This window comes from Adelges cooleyi, unplaced genomic scaffold (assembly GCF_023614345.1).
Source record: "Adelges cooleyi isolate 19-005CV unplaced genomic scaffold, UGA_ACOO_1.1 ACOO_flye_CR_arks_rails_tigmint_CR_PRNA_1, whole genome shotgun sequence".
Classification (NCBI taxonomy): Eukaryota; Metazoa; Arthropoda; class Insecta; order Hemiptera; family Adelgidae; genus Adelges; species Adelges cooleyi.
In genome coordinates this window covers 7,849,220-7,871,907 of record NW_026095751.1, presented here as the reverse complement: position 1 = coordinate 7,871,907, position 22,688 = coordinate 7,849,220, and the positions used below count along the sequence as shown (strand labels likewise).

The 22,688-nt window shown below is 32.3% G+C and overlaps 1 protein-coding gene across 1 annotated transcript in view; it reads right to left on the bottom strand.

Annotated features, from left to right (window-relative positions):
• The window catches only part of LOC126839206 (segmentation protein cap'n'collar), an 83,213-nt gene that overhangs the window by 9,558 nt on the left and 50,967 nt on the right, over positions 1-22,688 (bottom strand). The window lies entirely within an intron of this gene.

Here is a 22,688-nt window from a genome sequence, read left to right as displayed (position 1 = left end):
ATAGAAGATATATCAAGTTACAATCACAGCAATTATATTTTCTGGATAACTATTGACTCCTAATTCTTTACAGTGGGTCTACGAAAAGTAATAGTTAGGGCGGGTTAAGTAGTGCGTGCAAATATAGATAACACACTACATTTTTTCCCGTCAAAGCTTTAAAACGTTTTTAGCTTAAGTTCAAAACTGGTTATCGACCAGTCATTATTTTTATTAGACAATTCTTGTACTAATAAAATGACTAAGAGTGTAGTGTGCTATTTGAAAATCAGCACTTAACGACAATATAATTAACTAAAGAAGAACATATTAATACATAAACTAATGTACCATTAATATCATTTACGTCAAAAAATCTACAAAAAGATATACTTTAAAGGTTAAAATAAATTATAGGATAAATCAGCTGGGTTACATCTAGTATATCTTATGGTTGACCAATTACCCGATATTAAATGTATAATTAATTAATTAAATTATTTCATCTTAAACTCAGACACAATATAAGACATTGCCTATCCGACGAAGAGGTCTCGGAACGTCAAACGGTGTGCAGAGTAACACCTAAGACATGTCCTCTCCCTTTCTCCCTCCATCTATAGACAGTCGTTTGGGGAGGACATACGAGTAGTGTTCGGAGAAAGCGTCAAGTGTGAGAAAATATACTAATATTAATACATAGTAATATAGTGGTAATAATAATAATAAAAATATAAATTGAGCTGGAAGCGTTTCGCAACCAACACCCGCGGCTGACGCAGTACCGGGTAATGAGTACAAGAGTTACCAATAATAATACAAACGTAGGTACTGTACAGGAAACAAACCGCCGATGAGCCGATAGTGATTTGTCAAAAACATTATTATTATTTATTTTGTTTTACAAAACAACGACTGTTTAATCATAATAATTGTTTTGGTTCTCTCCGACGCGCCGATTTAGGATAGATAGGTAACGAAAAATCCTTATTAAGAGAGAAACGGCCGTTCGAACGAGTATAGCATAATTTGTTTGTTATGTGTGATGTGTGTACTTGCGCGCGCGTTTAATTTTTTTTTTTACTTTTTTTTGGAGGTTGAGCCCATTACCGACGTACCTACATCTATACTCGAGTCAAACCGACCAGCATCATTAGCGTTACATTATCGTGTTAAATAAATCGCGGTCCGGAGACGCTAATTAAGTTTTCACGAGATCGGTACTGGCCATCGCCCTATATATATATATATATATATTATGTACAGCATGGTCTCTCTACACACACATTATTATTATTTTTATTATTATCATCATGTGTGAAGTGTGAACCTTAGGTTTTCTCACCGGATTCTTAAATAGACTCGTCCCGGGACGACACATTTTTTTGATTTTTTTGTTTTGGTTCTCACCCGCACCGAAACCGTCCAAGTAGTAAATATATAAGTAACACACACATACACGGTTAATAATGTGTGCACAAGAAGCATATACGAAGGCACTTCTCCACGAAATATTAGGTACCACCGTTGATAGTAAGTATGTACACGTGATTTTTTTTTTTACCTATCCTATCGCGCATATATAACCGGACATTATTATTAGGTATATTGATTGATGCTCATACTCGTTTACGGCAGTTGTCGGCGGACCAAGGCCGACGAAGAAAACTACGTTTTTAATTTTTATTATTCATTTTATATACATACATTTTTTCTGACGACCTTAGGTAAATAACAATAATAATGGCGTATAATATGTCCGTCCGGTGTACGACAAGTGTTTTGGCCGCGAATCGTCCGAACCAAGTGGAAGACCAAAATCGCCGTCCTCGGCTTAAAAGGATATAGTAAAATAGACAAATGCACGACGCTTAAGTAGCTGTAGCATACAATTTTTATTTTGAAGAACCTACAACACTTAACGAGCACCGGCAAAACGTGATTCGTCGTCGTACCTAATAAATGATTGTTCACAATAATTGGCGGCATTATGGGTTTATTGCGCTGCGCAAATAAATTAAAAAATTTGCTGTGTGAAAATTAGTAAAAACAAATTCCCCGCGGTTCCTTTGCGCGTTTAAGTCTCTTTAATGGCCACCTCTTCTAATCGCTAATACAAGTTTAATAACGCGGATACGCTGTTACGGCGGCGGAGCGAGCTACACGTGTGATAATAAACGGGTAACTTTATCGTTATAATTATTATTAGTACGCGGCGGCGGTCATTATGTATATGAATGTGTGTGTGTGTATATATATATATATATATATATATATATATATGTATGTGGTACTGGACGGGTAACGTTATTGAATGCGAGGCCCATATAATTGTACGGAGCACACTGACGACCGACGTGAAGCGAATAAATCATAATCTCGGTGGCATTTATTATATATGAATATGCCTTTATACCTTCTTTCGGACCTTCTTGACCGGCCGTCATTGGTTCCCAACACGGACGGGCTTCGGGTCGTAAAACAAAATCGCCCGACAATACTGTAATTATAATAATATTTACAGCTACACGTGGCGTTTGCGAGGCGCGAATTATCGCAATTTATCCGTGTTTTTTTTTTTTTATGCGATCCGCCGTTTTACAAGTTGTAAACGCAAATCACCGTTCATATTGCAATAGATAATAATAATATGATTGATATTTTCTATTATCAGAAAGCAATATCGCAGCATAGCCACAACATTGATCGGTTCGGAGTAGGACAAATTTTAGTTAAATCAAAACTTGAAAAAAAAAGTTTTTGATATTTATCCAATTACAAATTTTTCAAATAATCAATTAGTTGTTAAATCGAATAATTTCTAACTTAACTAACCATCGCGTATTGTTAACATTGTTTTAAAAACTCCATAAACAAATCCCATTCAATATCAAGTCTAAACCACAATTTTTTTTTTTTTAACACCACTTATAAGCTGAAAATGTACAATAAATTACATCATATAGAGTATAGACAATGTTTTTTTTTCAGAATGAACTCAACCCGATAAAATTAGTTAAAAAAGTTCAGCCCTAGAGCTAAATGATGACGGTACGTTCGACGATTAAGCACAAAAAGGCAAAGATTCCGCCAAGTTAGATATTATAGAATATTATAAGTTTAAAGTTATACGAAGGCACAATGCAATATATCAAACGTCTACGCGGTGTAGCTTTAAAGAATTATAGTCCATCATCATTGTAATAATTATGACGACCAAGACGACTTATTAGGACGGACGCGAGTGCGGTTAGTACAAACGACCGGTGAAAAATTAGGTATGCCCCGAAGACATATGTTGTCTCAATTATAACAAAATAAAATAATTCATACATAAGTACATTAACGAAATCCAAATTTCACCAACGACGATAAATAACCGACAACAATATAATTATCATAACATACAATATTACCAAATATGTACACATAATTTATCACATTTAAAAGAAACCCTAATTCAGCAAATAGTAAAACAAATAAATAGCAAAAACGCAATCAAAAACAGAAGTTAAAATTTTTAATACATACGAACAAATTTCATGACAACAGGCCCTAAAAATCTAAATGTCATATAATCATAGTGATGAAACAGAACACACGTAAAATACTAAAATAAAAAAAAGTTATAAAACATAATGTAGCCAAAAATTTAACTCAATAATTTGTCTTTTAATCGACACACGTTACAAAAAACATCTTTAGAATCTGATATGTAAAAAAAAAAATATGATTCACTTAGTTTTTTTTATAACGCAAATTATAGTTTAACTCTAATACTAAAATTAATAGAGTTCTACTCAATCTGCGTAAACATGTTTTCTACCACTAAATCACCGGTACAACGCCCTCTTAAGGGAAAAACTGTAGAGATGTAAAGTTGAAACATTTAAGCTTAGGCTATGAAACATATTGTTTGTATTGTGTATATCAGGTTTAAAAACATATAATAATTATTATAATATACAATTATTCTCTAAAAGTTTGTTATTGTGTAATATAAAATCGACAAATTTCTAATGCGCGTATTCACAGTAACACATGTTTATGTACACATATAAATATAACAGAATTTTTCAAAATTTCAAACAAATAATTGTAGACTACCTGTCTACGGGTATACTTGGAATTAATATTAATCTAATCAAAATTTGTAACTTCTGTTGTTTCTCAAATGACTGATTAACTTGTAAGTAAAACAAAAAATAGACACTTGTGTGTTCTTTTAATAATATTTAAATTAGATGAAGAAAAAAAACGTACAAATGACAATTACTAAACCTCGAACGAATGTCACATTATACAGTATTTTGGATATGGTGGCAAAAAAATATCGGTGGTTTACTATATAACATTATTTATTATGAATGTATTAAAATTATGTGTTGTCGGGATTTGTCCAAGTGTTGACAAATAAAATAACTGCTGCTGCTGCCTTGCTGTATAGTCCTATCCTAATACGGTGCCCTTATTTTCGATTGTCAACTATAACTTATTAAGGGCGGACATGTATAATTTGGAAAATTGTGTAGATCAAATAAACAGACGACCGGCTGTTGGTTTTTGATTTTTTAAGGACAGCCGACTATAAATTAAATATATATATATATATATAAATATATACATAAAGAAAAAGATAGAGACGGTCGCGCCGTTCGCCAAAGCCTAATTACTTTAATAGACATTGTACACCAAACGCGTACGTCGTCTGTGTAATTTAAGGTCCCCCAAAATACATAATAATATAACTTAACCGAGCGGTGGCCAACGCCTCTCGCATTTAATGATCACCGACAGGTTACCTGTCCCTTAATAATAATAATAATAATAACAATACTATTATTTTACATTGGATAATCGCGGGCGGGGTTGTAAATAAAAATCGTGGTTCGTGCCTTAATTCACACTAATACAATATATTTTAAATAACGATCAAAAAACACATACTTGTGCAATAAATATAATCACTCATACCCAAAAGCATTCTAAAAATTTTAGTAAAAAATATTATAATTTACGATGAAATATTTTTAAAATATATTATAGCTGTATGGTAAATGGTAATATAATATGCTTCAAATATTATTCCTCGTGTATAAATCATACTAGAAAAAATAATTTTTAAAGGATCTTAAAAATGCAATCAAAAAGATATCGTTAAATACATTTACGTAGCGCTTAACTATTATTCTTTATCTATACATTTTAAATTCGACACATGCCGTAAGTACGATAAATCAAATTGATTCGACCATTAAAATTGAAAACTACCGAGTTGGTCGTATCTGATTAATCGTTAAGTTTTAATTTTTGCGCGGCATGGCGGTTATAATCATAAAATCATGTTCAAGTATCATGATACTTAATTTCTTGATAACGGTGATAATAATTGTTTTTTAATTTATAATACAAAATTTCAATTTTTCTTTTTTTTATATTAAGTCTAATTCAAAAGTTATCCAAACCGCCAAACAATAAAAATAAGAGAACTAAAATATGCGAAAATGTCACTATAATTTTATTTATAGCTAGTATGTACGTTATTTATATTTTTAATATTTTTAAATGACCCTAAATTTTTTTAAAAGGCTATATAATTGATGCGATTCCATACGGTTATGACTATATAATACATTCTGGCTTATTGAGACAAGCCAATAAAATGCCTATTATTAAAATAGAAATTAAATCACTTGTATCACGTGCGATTAAAGAAAACATAATATAGTGCCATAAGCACTATACGGTTAATTTATTTTTAATTTATATTTTAAATACAACTTTCTATACCGATCATTAAAACCCTTATAATATAATATAGAATGATATGACAATAGCTAAAGTTTACCCTTCATTAGTACAAAAATAATTGACTGAATGGAATGAAATAAAAATTGATAATTATTATTTACAAGATCGGTTAACAATAATGATATTTGTTTTATTTTGGATTTTATTTACTATAAAAACCAATTGTTTTTATAACAATAAAATGTGTATGATTATTTGTAAGAAATGTAATAACATGTACCTACGCTAAGTATAAGAGAAGGCGAAAACTTTTAATAGGAATACCACCGTTGCGTCGACGAGTCTTTAACTGTAGATACCTAATATCCCTCCAGAATGTTTTCATGATATATTAAAATTTGTATTGAATTTAAAATAAATATATTATTATATAACAAATACTACTATGTATAGTGTGCTATAATGTATAAAAGCAATTAATTGAAAACAAAATACTACTATTGTGTCTTACCATTGTAGCAACAAGAGTAATTAATTGTTTTGTAATATTAAAATACTATAAATTCTAAAAAAACTACAGATAGTTATTGTGTAATTTCGGTATTACTTGTGGATAATCCGGGTAATCGAAACGACTGCGGCAAAACGCCAGCGACTGCACCTCCTCGAACCTGCACGTGTTTTCCGTGATCATAATAACGCCGGTAACATGTTTAGACCGCACAAAATATAATAAATTATAGGTAAAGACGAATTAAAACGATTAGAAAAAAAAAACCTAAACAATATCGACGACAGCTGCTGTTGTACGCGTCCAGTGCTACCGAGCTCGATGGCACGTGGTCGTCTGAAAGCAATTTTATCGGCTACTACTATACTGTAATAATATGAGTGCGATTCAAAAATCAAAAACCAAGTATGTGTCGCGACGGTGTACATGGGTTGCGCATGCGAAATCGTTAGTACGTAATACAATAGCGACGGAAACCATCAACATGATTTATCCGAGCTACCGGACATCCAGACACGAACTGCTGTCCATCTCCTGACCGAAGGTTGCACCAGCAGCAGCATCCGACACACAATTCGTTTCTCTTCGCCCTCTCTCTCTCCCAAACGTCACACACACACAACAACCGTGGCCGCATCACAAGCGCTCATTAAGTTCCAGGTACACCATCATACGTACATATAAATATATATAAATTAAATTACAAAATTAAAAATTTGGTATTTGGAAGGATTGACAAATTCACTCTTCATAATAATATATAGTTCTATTTTTCAATACTGGTCCATCGGCGTTTAGCCTGTCAATACCAAAGGTTAAAATTGCTAAAAGAGTTTTTATTAAATTTTAGAACTTTCAGTAACAGTTAAAAAAAACTTGTTGCAAATATAAAATAATAGTAAAAATATAAAGCGTTGCTAATTAAAATAAATGTTAGGACTTGCGATAATTTGTTTAGCTATACTGAGCCGATTTCTACAAGTAGCCAATCTAATACGAATCACAAATCGTACGCCAAAGGTACTTAATTAGCCATAAGTTGAAAAATTGTACCGCTACCCTTTGAGAATCAAGAAAAAACATACAAACGTTTACATGCTCGGTTGTAATACTTTTTCAAAATCTGTGATCTCTGCCAACATACTAGGTTCTGACATTAATGAGTTGGTTTTGTTTAATTGTTTTCATATCGAATTATTTTCAAACAAATTACAACTTTAATTACTAAGTTTTTTTTATTTTAACTTGCGATGACTTTTGTGTACATCAGACAGGCATGTATTAAAAAGATAATTTATCATAGTCGTCGATGGAAGAATCTGGCGAAAATCGTCGCTATACCTTTTGCTGGCGAATAAAAAAAGATAATAATCCCACGGAAAAGAGATAATAATAATTATTATTATTGTCATCATTGTGACTATTGTGGCTCGTGGGTGTTCCTCTAGGGAATTGGCCGGGTGGACACTGACTGGCTGGACGGCGGATAATAAATCACTATACTCTCAAGGATCAAAGGTCGCCGGCGTTTTTACCAGAAAAATATGATTCGACAGAGGGTAAAAAAAAGGAAAGGATTTTTGCCTTTTGCCCAGAAACACATCATTGATATAATACATAGGAAATCATCATTAATCAACGGCATCGGCATAGCGCATTCGCATATAATAGTAAACGTAAGTATATAGGATAGGACTGTAGCAGAGGAAAAGAAAAGACCTTTTTTTCTCTCCTCTTCTTCTTCTTTTTTTTGTGTTTGTGAGTATTATGAATATAATAATAATCGGTTGTGGCTGAGGCGGTCGAGGCGGAGGGTAAACAACGCGCCTTATCGGTTGTCGATTGTCTGAGGGTGCGGGCGGACCAATCCGGCATTTCAAACCAACGGATCCGCCCTCTGTCCACATGCAATAACACATAATGGGGGTTGTATGTCTGTGTGTGTTGTTGTGCCGTCCGACTTGCCTTTTGTACCATATACATCACTGTACACGCTTGTCGTACACCACCGTCACATGTGTTGTCACAAGCGTAACCCTTGACGTTTACACCTGAAACGGCTTTTGGACGGAGTCCGCGTCCTATTGTTTTCCAGTGTACCATAATATTATAAATTATTATTATTATTATTACTATCATTATAACCCATGTATTGTACTTGTTTCGGTAGACAATTACTAAAAAACACAACCACGACTGTTATAAATATAATACAATGGAATAACTTAACTACTCATTCCCTAAAAAAGTGTCGAGTTTCTATCTAAAATAGAAAAAATGAATTTGTGACAAACTATCAAAGTACAAAAATTTATTAATTCAGTTTTATAATTAGATTTGTACCTTTTCCATACATTATATTGAAAACAATTTGGTATGTTTTTTAAGTTATTCATAAATATACAATCAATTATTTTATCAGTTGGAAAAATACAAAATTGTTTCTGTAAAGTAACTTTAGGTAAACAATATTGTTTATACTTTAAAATGAGCCTTACACCCATCAAAATGTATTTTAATTATATATATTATGCATAGTTCTTTATAATAATAATATATTTTGTTAAGTGTGGCGGTATTGTAAACGAGAATCGAAGTTCGTAATGAGTTCAACTCCGGTTAAAATCGGTATACAGGGTGATTTTTTTAATCATGGGCCAGTCAATATCTCACTGAGTTTAATTAATAATTGAATTTAAGACTTAAAACAATATTTTATTTGTCTGTGTTAAATAATAAATACACATTTCATCAACACGCCACTTTTTATTTCGTTCGCAAAAGTAATTGTCTGCAAAAATTGAAAATTAGTCCACAAAATTATCAAAAACATGAATTTTCAAAAATATACATGCTGACGAATGGAGCTCTGGGTTGCCCTATGGAGTTTGGAAGAAGAAATACATGGATATTGGTGTGCGCTATGATAAACACATATAATACTTAAACAGCCTGGAGGAGGAAGAGGAAGAAAGAGAAAGAGAAGGAAGAGGGGAAAGAGAAAGATGATGAGAATCTCGAGAACGATACAGCAAAAAAAACCATACAGCGCATAACAACAATAATAATAATGATAATAATAGTAACGATGATGATGATAATAATAATAATAATAATAATAATAATCCTTCTAATATTATATAGGTACTAGCCGACCTGGTGTAGTGTTTTGCCGGTATATGGCCTAAGTGGTGGTGTAAAGTAGTGATGAGCAACCATCGCCGTCGTAAAATCAGTCATTGCCGATAATGAATTGCGCGCTCGGGCGTTCTGCGGTCGGTCGGTCGGTTGGGCTTTACTGGTAATTTTTAATTTTATTTTTATATATGTTTTATACCTCTGGGCAACGGCGGCGGTTTTAGGTCGGTCATTATCGTATCGTAAAAGTCCACCAGGGCCTTGTCATTAACGCCCGTTTCGCCGCTACTGTGTCCCTTCTTATATGGGCGATAAATCTACTTTGATGGTTACAAATTAATAAACATACGCCATAAACGCTTATAATATTATCTTTTTCCCGGATCCCACCGAGACCATCCCGACACGAGGCACATACGCATACATTATATTATAATAAGAGGTACAGGCGGACATCGCAAGCCGACGCTTTATATATTGTGCCGGAGCCCACCAAGCACAATGACACGGACGGTTCGAAAAGAAGAAGAGAACGGACGAGAATAAAAGCGAGGGAAGGGGCAAGGGGGGGGGGAGAAGTATTTAATTTTTATCGAAAACATAAGTTATTGCTTCTAAATCAAAAGCGGCCACCGTACGCTTCCATAATGATTATTATGTATAGGTTGCTTTTTATTTTTTTTTACTATTTTCCCCATACACAATATATGGGCCCAACCAACAGCAAAGATCATTTTGCGCCGGTGTAATATTATACATCCGAGTTATAGATAAACGCCACACGCGCTATATACAATAATAATAACGGCAAAGCTGTAAACAGAGGCGGGAAAATGCATTGATTTTTTTTTTGAACCCGACTAATACTCTGCAATTACTTTCATAGACGGCGGTATATGTAGGACTAAAACAATAAAATCAAAATAGTATATAATTTATTTTAATAACGGAGATAACACAGCTACTGCTAGTCACTAGAAAATTGAAAATGAAAAAAACGGGCCAAACACGAAAGAAAAAATATTTTTATTGTGACACGCATGAATTTACTATAGAAAGGTGTTGAGTTGGAAAACGTAGGTACGGATTTTTTTTTTATAATCCGATAGCCCTGTCTTTTTATTTCAATGGTACACCTCGTGTACAACCTCTTGATTTAGTTAACTCGATTAAATCTAGATTACATGAAGTATGCTAATACGTTCGAACGATATGTAACGTTTGAAACGTCGATGAAATGTTTTGACCTTCTTTAAGATGCCGTACATGAAAACGTTGTAATGATATATATAGGAAAAGGTACATCCTGTAATGATGTTCGGATTAAAAGATGAGTCCCGTAATTTCTTATCTATAACTTCTCAGTTAGTCGTAAATGAGAAGCAATCGGTTTAATAGACCCCGAATTTTACAAGGTTATTTGTTTTTTACAGTGTTGTTAGTAGAGGTACAAACTCGTAACCCCTAGTTGTTAAGTTTAAAACGGTTTGTTTAAAGCATGTTTTCGATTTAAAAAATCATATACAGTAGAAACCACTCATAACATCTGCCAAAATAAGAAATGATTTTTTTTTACATAATGTATCAAACTATTAGTTTATTATATATTTTTAGCTTCGGTGCAAATTTATATGAATTGTTATTCAAACACAGTACTATCGATAAACATTAACAAATTAAAAAAAAATCATAAACCCTTTCCCCTAGAAGAGATAGGACTTTTTTCTTTATTTCACTTTTTCGAGCAAAGTTTTAGAGATTTAGATCTGAAAAATTTTAAATACTTAAGTATTTTATTGCTGGTCCCACGATATCTTCTAAACCGCTAAAACTGGTTTGAACATACTATCCACAGATTCGCATCGAAGCGTTTATTTAAAAATGATTTTATCACTTTCAGTTATAATAAAATCTGTAGACCTGTGACCTCTCCGTCCCCACTATGCCCCGACCCCGACTGTACTGGCTTTTTTCTAACACGCCAGCTATAATTTTTTTGGAATTTAATTAAGAAATTCTTCAGTATGTACAGATAATTGTTGTTAAAATCTTAATTTAAAATGTAGGGTGAAGGAAGGTATTTTCCTTTTTGATTGTTAAAATAACTGTTATTTTAACAATCAGTGTGATTTTCAAGACAATTTTCTAATAGGGAATTATTACGCGATACGATCAAACAAACTATATCACGAAATTGCTTATGCCACGAAAACACCTTCCTTCACCCTATAGTACAGTAGGTAAAGAAGGAACTCTACGGGCAGTTAATTTTTTATTAGACTATTGTAGCGTCTATTTGCGAATTGCAACCCTTTCCCTACTATTTTCTATCATTATTATTGGTAAATTATCAACTGTTGTCCCATTTATAATAGGTTTTAACTGTATCATAAATGTTCACAAAAACTAAAACTCGTAGTACCGCATAATAACAGGTAGCCATGAATAATTATTATACTAAACGAAACGCATGTAATTATTATATTAGATAGTATATTTGTTTAACATCTCAATATAATATATTATTATACTCATCGAAATTGTCGGCGCGAACCAAACGTAGCGATTAATATTATAACATAATTTATATTTTCTCGGTTTCAAGGCCGAACACGTTTTTTACATTTTCCTATTATTGTCTGAAGAAGGGGAGGAGAGCAAGAGAGAGATAAATATACAATTAAGCAGATATTTACCCTGGCATTTCGTGTGTTACAAATCTTCACCATCAATTTAATGGCCACACAAAATTACCCATCATATTATTGCTGTCATTATTGTTATTATTACTATTGTGTGTACGTAAGTATAATCGTAGTCTTACTTCGTAATAAACTGCGGCGGCTCTTCCTTATTAATGATTACACGCACACAACCTAGTTCGGACTTAATATACATTATTATATTATTTTTTATATTATAAAAGATACATACATATATTTTTTTAAATGAACAAAAAAAAATCAACCAATTAAAACGAGCACTGGTTAAAATAAATGCCGTCCTAGGTATACATATATACATAAAATATATAAATACATATTAATGAGTTTTAACGTGAGTTATCGCTGTGATAATAACTTACATCCTAATATTTACTCGACAATAATTACCGGTCCAGAGACTTTTATACTCAAAATTAACTCAGCGTTCAAGGTTTTGTTGCTCTATCTCAAAATCCTTTTCATACAATATTAACAAGTGCGCCGCCGACGCCTCACCCGAACCTTCCTTCGCAGCACAAAGCTATAGACATTAGACATAAACCGTCGACCATCCGTTATACCAACCATTCTCCTATTATTAATCTAATATCGTATATTCGTATGTTGGAAGCAGCACCCATGGTTATCTCAGAGTTATCATTGCACACCAAACGTCAGGTCTTGTCGATGGTTTCTACAGATTTCGTTTTCAAGGCAAAATCATTAATTAATCGCGCCCCGTCGCCGTCACGCAGTAATTAGTCAGTGTTTAAAAAGTCAAAACTTTGATTCCACATTAAAAAAAACTACTTTTTCTACCACTACTCTCCGAACATAACTACTATACGTGCAGTCTATGCCAACCTAAGACAAAATAAATACACACCTGTTCGCAAGAATTCCAAATCGATTGATCAAAATAACAAAAATAGTTTTACCCGTCAAATACCCGAAGATTACACGACCGTAAAATATTTTAATTATCATAATAAAAAAGTTTGTACACATAATAGTAATAATTATTAATTAAAAAATCAAGGTCGTCATGTCTATAAAACAGTAAATATTGGATCTAAAGTTCTAACACATATATTTTTATATTAACGTTTTGGTCCTCGCATAAACCTGCACTAACAGTGGTCTAATAGTGTCGACCATGTTACTTTTTTATAATACTTGTGTTATTTACTTTTTACACACTTTTCGAGTACCGTGAACCGTGGCAGAGGAAAACCTTGATCTCCGCCAGTCCGTGTGCTATTGAAAACAATATATACAAGAACACTGCAGAAGCACTGGCCGACGACAAAACGAAAGAAAATGTTGTATTCGATCACGACAACATCGCTTGAGTTGACACGCGAATTAGCAAACAAAACATAATCAGTCGACCTTATCAGTCTCGGTCATAATTATATGTAACTAAATGCTAAGTATACACAGCCGAGAGCCAACGAGGTCCTCCGATGAACAACGATCAAACCGTACGGACGCGACCTAATATCATCTCGAATTTGATATTGACGATATGCAATAACATTATTAGTTATAATTCCAGTCAATGCGTCTTTAACATTATTTTTCATGAACAACTAAGTCCAAATGGTAACCCAAAAATAAACTGATTTAGAATTGTTGTTATAATTTTATCCCTTGCCAAATTTATAGTGAAATATAAGGTAGACGAGACGAACAGGTACGACATCCCAATTAGAATTTTAGTAAAATGACATCCCTCTTTGAGAATATGTTCTTAAACTCATTTGCGTAGTCCGAAGCTATTTTTCAATTCCGTTGGCTATTGTTTTGTCTACAGTACCTAGTTATTTCTCGCGCCTTTTCTTAGCCACACCACCACGTCAACCGATCAGGAAATTGCATACGGCATTACGTATACACACGTCTAAATGGAAAGTTCCGTTCCTGTTGCGCCCTATTCAAAAACGAATATTAAGATCGTAAGCGGTATAATAAGAGGTGAATAATGGGCCGGTAGTGTTATTATTATTCAAAAATGTCGGTGTACACAAAAAATAAACACACTTCAACGGTACATGACGAACGACGCGACATTGCCTACGCTAATATTTTTTTTGACTCCGAGACACGTACACAAAAGACGGAGAAAAACATTAAAATAAAAAAGCATTTTCGTCTGTTGACGTTGTAAGTACGATGAATCGGTCGAAATAATACCAACCACCCACTCGGAAACGGGGTAAAAATTATTTTTAAAAAGAGAAAAAAAAACCGATTCCTACGCAACGGACACCCGAAGACATTTCTCTTATGGGAGGAAAAAAGCAACGTTTAAATATTATATTAAATGTAACAACTACAATAGTTTAGTTTTGGCTATGTACCATATTATTAAAGCAACATTTCTCTTAGAGAGTGTTATATGCAGTGTGCTGTTCTAAGCTAAGTCCAGTACATATATAATATTAATTGTGACTCTGATGAAGACGTTTTAGCGTCCGGTGCCGGCGTAACAGGTAGCGCAATAAATCATCCAAAAAAAAATCGTTTTATCGCTTCGGCGGTGACCACGTACACATTTTGTATTGCGCTTACCATATTAACTACTACTACTACTACAACTATTACTATCATATACTATATATACAAACTAATAAACTACCAGAACACTACGGCAAACTACTGCTAGTAAACTATTTCACACAACACTCATACATGCCGTCAAGGCAGCACACAAATAATGTGTGTCAATTATCATTATTTTTAACGGCGCGAAATTCGGCGCGCGCGCACACACACGCACAAACTCATATGCTACTTGCAACAACAACATTAACAAATTGGTAGGTGTCGACTTAATAGCCACGTTTAAGTATGTACACAAGAGGAAAAAACAAATATATACATATACTTATAGCCAACTTTGGATAGACCGACGGACGGACGGACGTCAAGACCGTAGTGGTGAGATAATTAAGACGAGCCTGTTTATTGTAGGAAAGGCGTTTGTTTTTTTCTCTCTCTACCTCTCACTTGTTCAACCACAGTATATTTTATTGGTATATAAGATATGATGGGTTTTTCACAGCACACAAGAAAAAAAACAATAGTCCGAAACCTCCAAATTCATGTAATTAGTCCAATGATAAATGTGCACTCGGTGACATTACACATACTCGTTCGGTACTTGTTTTGCTGACAATAAGCGCGCGTAATACCTATATAATATGTTTTAATAATTACCGCCGAGGTAAAGATATATTATAGCGCCACATATAACCAAACAATTAATCTTTCTTTCGCACCTGAGAGTAAAGCGGTTTGCATTGACATATTTCCGTCTTGGACGTACGCGGTAGCTGCTGTTGCATACACATTTTGAAAACAAATAAAAAATGGCAAATAATGAATTAAAAACCCGCGAGTGTTTCCTTGAGCCTTCAAAGTCTGTCAGGTGACGATTACACGCTCGTAGGTACCTATTACATCAGTTAAACGGAGCAGGGGGCCTTTGTGAGGTTCTTAAAACATCTTCCAAGAAAAACTTTTATCTCGCCGCTCTTGAAATCTGAAGTGTTATTGTTCAAACAGCTTTCTTAGAGCCTTATCCAGACCGATATTTACGGGAAAAATTAGTGTTGACCGTTTAGTTTTGTCATGTATTTTATATATTAGCAGCCCACGCGAGCTCTGAATAAATGTACATAAAATTCTAAAGTTAGCGTAAACGGAAAGCTCCAAAATAGGTGGAATAAGGAAAAACATAGTTTGTTTTTAAATAACGACATCTCTAGGTATCAGAGTTCAGCCAACTAAAAATATTTGAAATTGTGGCCAGATTTAAACCATATTACAAAGTGGTACACAAAAATCAGTACGTTCATAATAAAAAAAGGAAAACAAAAATCACGTTTTAGACTTTCTTTTTAAAACTGATTTGTTTCAAATGAAATGCTAATTTGACATTTTAAAGAGTGAAAAATTTTAAGTTATTTATATTATTTTTATTTTTTTAGAATCCAGATTTTTGAATTGATTTTAATAAGCGTTTTAGTAAAATGTTTTTTTCAATTGTGGCCAACTTTGACAGCTTTCAATAAGTATGCGAAACTATAAAGACGGTGGCTTCATACCCATAATGCTAAGGACGTATTAATTCTTATACTAAAATTGTTTTTTTATCAAAAGAAAAAAGATTTATGTTCGATATTCGACAACTATAAATATGTGTTTGTTTATGGCGATGAATGATAGTTTTACGGTAACAAAACAACGCTTGAAAAATTCAATAAACGAAAGCGAACAAAGCTTTTGGAATCTATTTTTGAAGTATTAACAAAAAAAAAACCTTATACCACGTTACGTGCGAGAATGCTCAAATATTTAGGTTACTCCCGTTTTTAATAACAATAAATATTAACTTCGGAATTACCTAAACACAGTAAGTGCGAGCAAACCAAATGTTTTAGGATAACTGTGTAGTGCAGACACGCAATTAGGTTACTAATTAATGATATTCGTGCAACTATTACGGATGATTTAAAGCGTATCACTGTCCATGATGGACGACACATCATTATTTTTGTTTTTTTATTAAGTTCTAACGATTTGAACTTTAAAACTTTAGTAGATCAGTGAAACAAATGTACGTGCTCCAAATGTTCTAAACCTAACATAAAATATATATTATGGAAAACACGCAACACAATGGAAATGTTAACATTGTATAGCCTAAATTGACCATTTTTACATGTTATTTTAATAGCAATAACATAAGCGAAGCTCTTTATTATGCTGGCTATTTATATTAAGGGGCAAAATATAGGCAATTTTTATATCAAATGTATTTAAATCAATTTCAATCACATCAACTTATTTTTAGGTTAATTTAAATTAACTTTATAGTTTACACTGGCTAAGAACAATTTGGTGGTAAAAAACAAAGTTTCTCAACAATTTTGAAAAATAACACCAATTTTATATACCAGTAACATTAATTGATTTTTTTAACGGAATGTAGGGTAACGGCACCAGTAAATGGCGCTACCCCAATTTTGAGCATTGTAGTGTTTTTTTTTATCAGATAGAAGATACTTATACCGTTAAGATAATTTTTTTATAAAAAAAATTCATTGAAAAAAAATGTTATCTGATATAAAAAAACACTATATGACCAAATACTGGATTACAGTGCCAATCACTGGTGCCGTAACCGTAATAGAATTTATTTAATTCTGACAGGTAGGTATATATATTTTATAAATAATAAATAAATATAATATATATATTCATTGTCCGATGTCAGTCTTTTATATCAAATTAAGTACATTTATATAATATACTATACTGGTAAATTTGTTTGTTTTCGTTTATTATGTGAATCAAATTTTAATACATAATATTGCGTCAGTGTTATTACACTGAACTTATTTTCAACCGCTATTATAAAGTGTGATTGTTTACCATAACCGGACCAACGACAAAATGTTTTCAAGACTATTATACAGAATTTACATAGTTTTATTACACAGACCGTGTCAAATTACAAGTCACATATATTTAAAATATTCGCATAACACGACAGTAAATTGCAAAAATGTCAAAAATATAATCTATGATTTAACGTTAATGCGTGTTACCTATACCGCGAGCAATAACTTTAATGTAGACACAAATATAAAAATGACACAGAAAGTGCGAACCCTACAAATATTATACTTACTACTCTTTTAAAAGTTTTAGTAGAACTGGTACAAACGATCGGTGTATAAGTATTTAGCCGTTAATTAAACCTAGTTGCTTACACAAAATTTGTGCTGGGAGCATAAATTACTAAATTCTCTATATTATTATTATACCTAGTCCTTGAAAAACTTACACAAATGATATGGCAGGTAAAAATTAATGGACGAGTTACGATTAATATTAACTGACGCAATACCGACCAATGACGTGCGAACATAATATAGTGGGCAATAATTATTACTCTACTCTATAACACACATTAACCACAGTACATATTATAGTCCATAGCGCACACGCCTTGATATATTTATCTGTCTGACTCGATCCGCCGAGTGATCTATAAATTATTATTTTTTTAAGCTACATATAATATACTGTTACATCATGTTTACAGGTCGATCGGCGAATACAAAAAACAAAAGACAACACACTGCGATAATAAAGCAGCAATATGTTGATCGTTCGATACACAGCCTTGCATATTATATTATAGTGTGTATCGATATCTCTATCGAAGTCATCGTGAAACTATAATAGTAATAGTAATAATAATAATAATAATATTATTATATATATATATATATTGTTTCGTTTTATAACGGCTTATAAAGGGGGCAGCACCAGCGACGGTCGGGGAAAATCGACGGATTGCGGACAAATTAAGTGGGAGAATTGTATGTGTATACGGTACACGCCAATTGTTATTATATACTATCATTATTATTATTATTGGCGAGAAAGAAAACGCTTTGGGCTGTGTAACAGCCGGTGTGTTCGCACAGCCTGCCGCCAATAAGCACAAGGATCGTAAACAAAAAGATAAAAATAAAAAACGTCACTTTCTACAATATCATATACGCCTCGCACAACACACAATATCAATGGTACATAGCGGTACTTTCTCTATTAGACCGAGTACAGGCTGAGGAACAATAGACAGGTCCAATACATATTATATAGATATATATACTTTTAATATACTTCCTGCACACACACCATACGACGACGGTCTTGTGCGCGCTAGCCCGCCAAGTTAACATTATGTCGTTATGGGTACGATGGGCGTTAGAGTAGTGTGTGCGAGTGTGTGTGTACAATGTACATATTAATGGCCGCCTAGATTGTTGATGAAATAAAAAAATATAATTATTATTATTATCAATCGATTAATCGATCGAACCCGCGTGCGATAGAAATTCACGGGGATCGAGTATTTAATATAATAATATTGTATTATTATGACAACTATTATTGTAAAAAAAAAAGACCTGGCATCCTGCCGTCGATGGTGTAGGTCATATAGCTATATCAGATATAATATGTTATGTTGGCGAGCCACGCGAATCGTTTTTTCTCGTCGGCGACAAAAACATAATGAAAAGAAGTAAAAAAAAAAAATTAATATAATATGTTAAGCGGGGAAAAAACGGCGGAAATAGGTCGCAAACACATACAAGGCACACGCGAGTGGATTTTTGTCAGAGAATTATTGGAGAAAAAAATATATATATATTTATAATAATAAAGAAGGCATGACGGAGAGGCGTATACATACCGCACGGCCGTCACGCTCGGTGTACTCAGAGCGAGCGGCCATTTTTATACGGTAGAATCTCAGTGTTTGTATAGAATGTGTGTTACATAGAGAATAGTGCAGAAAACGGTAGGACAGAGTACGATTTCGATTAATTAATTTATCTTTGGATGCCGACCCACCGTTTTTCTAAAACACACGATAAATCGGAAAATATTAAAAAAAACTCCCCGCGAGGGCGCACCGAATTACAAATCTAGTTTAGAAAATCCATAAAAAAAACGTTAAAAGAAAGAATAATCGAACAAATACATACAACCCGTCCATCAATTGATTTCAGAAGTAAAAGCTCAAAAATAATTTGCCCAACTTAAAAAAAAACAAAGCTAATATTTCCTCCCATTCCGTTCCATCCCTTTTCCATTACCATATATTTTCTTTAAAGAGAATATAACCTAACTACAATGTTAAAACTAGAGGTCTCAGTCAAGTACGTAAAAGCGAACATTCGTGTATTCGTTACACGAATACACGAATGTTTTATTCGAACACGTACGAATTTTCGTGAAAACGGGTATTCGACTAACGAATGTTCGGGTATTCGTGAAAACGGGTATTCGAATAACGAATGTACGGGTATTCGTGAAAACGGGTATTCGAATAACGAATGTACGGATATAGTGAATTGTTCACATGGTTACGCCATAGCACACACAAGTCTAGAATATAAGTAAAAAAAATCGGTAAAAATTAATATCTTTCTAATTTTACTTTGAAATACTTCATTGTAAATTAACTTATACATTTTCAGGGTTGCAAAATTCAAATGTAATGCCTAGGTTAAAATTTACTTCTCATTTAGAGGGGTTAAGGGTGTTTTTTAAAAGAGTACAGAGTTAATAATTATATTGCCAAAAGGGGCACCTTTCATGTACACTTTTTATCAATAATAATTTTTATTATCAAGATATTATTTAAGACTAGTTATCGATAAAACAAAATTGTAAGTACCTAGGGACCAAACTATTGGAGATGTCTTCAAAAATATATGTTATACTTTTAGGATGATTAAAAAAACCTGTTTTTACAGAAAACATATTCAGGGAGAGATTCGACCCCCAAAATCCCCCCCCCCAAAGATAGCTTTATAAAATGTAAAATAAAATATAATGTATTATAAATGTAACCAATAATGTTTAATAATAATAAAGCTTTCATAGTTTTTGTAAATTTGTTTTTATATTCATATTTTCTTGCAATCGTTGAATTTTGCATTTTATAACAATTTATAAATTTGTCTTTATTTTAGGAAAAATGTTTTTTTATTGTGTAAATAATTTTTGTCACCCATTATTACATTCAAATATTTCTGTCAGGGAATGCAAATTTGTAATGAATTTGGTTTATTTAGAGGATTAAGACGATAATTGTAGATTCAAATCTTAATTATATCACTAATTGATATTTAAACTACCTTTATTAGCAGGTATTAGCATTTAATCTCAATATTTTTAATATTCACATTAATTATAAATCGTATAACATATGTTTCCATTGGCCCAGTGAGATTTTAGGAGTTCTTTAATTTTAAGTTGATTTTAATACTAAGAGATTCTTAGTTGAAAATTATTATTATTTTTTTTTATTATTAACGAAAAAATGTAACAGTATATCCAATTAAACCTTGTATCACAATCTATAAATTTATGTAAATCACTTACCTTATGTATTTAATAAGGCTAAATCAAAGACAACCTACGTATATAATCAATTCTATATTAAATAAGTGTACTCGGAATTTATAAAACAATAATAAGTAAATGGCGATTAAGTTACAAATATACAATTACACGAATATACTAACACACTAATATACGAAAACACGAATATACGAATGTACAAATACACGAATACACGAATATACGAAAACACGAATGTACATATACACGAACACGAATACACGAACTATATGAACTTAAACACGAACTATTCAAAAGTTCGAATACACGTATTTTCGTGTACACGTGAAATAAGAAGCTCTAGTTAAAACTATAGTAAAATGTATAATTATAAGAACTAAGAATAGTTGAACTATTATTTGTTTAGTATTTCAGTTGCGTAGAGTACTTTTGGGCTTATATCATTAAAAAAACTAAAATGGACTTAGAAATTATAAATAAAAGGAGCTAATCTGGAACAGTATTGAAGGACAGAGCAAAAAGCTATTTATATTTATAATGAGAACTCAAATTATATAATTAGAAGATCTAATTTGTAAAACAAATTTTTAAGAAGTACTATTAACTGCTTCTTTTTCCTTGAAGGCGCTCTCACGTTTTGTATTTTTATTAAAAATCACATCATCAAACATTTGGTAGGCCCGAAAAACGGTAGCATATTGACTAATAAAGCTTATGCCGTAAATATCTTGGTACTTGGTTTTATTGAAATTCCGTATAAATAATTGAAAGACAAAACATTAAAGTTATAGTTTTACTACCTTAAACTAAACTATATTAGATATAAAAAACGCACGAGGCGATACTGTTGATTATTATTTATGGGAAAGATGGTTTATAGGATTATGTTATTGCATTGTAACGCTACAATACGGCCGATCGAAGATGACCCAATAAGACTGTTAAATAAACCCGTACATGCATAAAATCTATAGATATTCCACTAAAACGTTTAATATTTAAGTCTGTACTTATAATAATGAAGTACATAATACGATTTTTACGACACTTAAATATCAGTTGGAGCGTTTATACATTATAATGCCTTACCGCAATAAAGTACAATTATAGTATAATAATAAGAATAATGGCTCGACCTGCTTTCGCAACAAGAAAAAATAATTTTGCAATTTAAAACTAACAAACTAGTTATTACAAAAATGATGAGTGTGTCCCGTCGAGTACAATATAATACACATTTTAAATAGTTGGTAAAACATTTTTAGAATTTCACTTTTCGCTAAACATACACTCTATAAGTATTTGAGCTTAGAAAAATTGTAAAACTTCATGCTTGTACTCGTACGTTATTTCAATTACAAATATAAAGTAAATAATTTTTTCGAATAATTTTGTTTTCAATTATTCTAAAATAACATAGTTTAAAAAGGAATGCATAAACATTTAAATAAATACTAATCAAAAAAGTACGGAAAGTAATGATCAATTAATTTTTTTTATATTAATTGTGATTAACGAGATCATTGGAAATTTTAATAAATGTATCACGATTGATTTGATCGGTTAATTTAGTCAATTAAAAAACTTAATCGGTCATACCCGTAACACTGCCTAACCCTAATAGAGTTTCTGGGCCGATTTTTTCA